Source organism: Galeopterus variegatus, unplaced genomic scaffold (genome assembly GCF_000696425.1).
Source record: "Galeopterus variegatus unplaced genomic scaffold, G_variegatus-3.0.2 Scaffold5200, whole genome shotgun sequence".
Lineage (NCBI taxonomy): Eukaryota > Metazoa > Chordata > Mammalia > Dermoptera > Cynocephalidae > Galeopterus > Galeopterus variegatus.
This window is the reverse complement of record NW_007731311.1, coordinates 36,801-37,196: the sequence shown is the minus strand read 5'-3', so window position 1 is coordinate 37,196 and position 396 is coordinate 36,801.

Sequence of the window (396 nt, the reverse complement as noted above, 5' to 3'; positions counted from 1 at the left end):
TCCCTTTCTTTTGGCTGGCCTGACCCAGAGCCTCTCAATATCCTGCAGCCACTCAGTTCAGACCTCAGCCCAGCTTTGGAAAAGGACTTCTCAAAGGAAAGAGAACTAAAGGGCTGTGCCCCGAGGGGATGCTGCCCCTGCTCCTCTCCTGCTCCCACCACCACCACTACTCAGTACTCAAGTCACAGACACCAGGGTGGGAACCTCTGACCAACCCCCCATGCACACACTTTCACACACAAACATACACACCCACCATGAGCAGGATCCCCAATGCCACTTCTGGGAAGGACAGGAGAGTCAACTCCTCAGCTGGGGAAGGCCTGACTACAGCATGGGGGTCTGGTCTGGAGGGGGCTAAGGGGCCCACGCTGCTCTCCTCCACCCCCAGCCCTC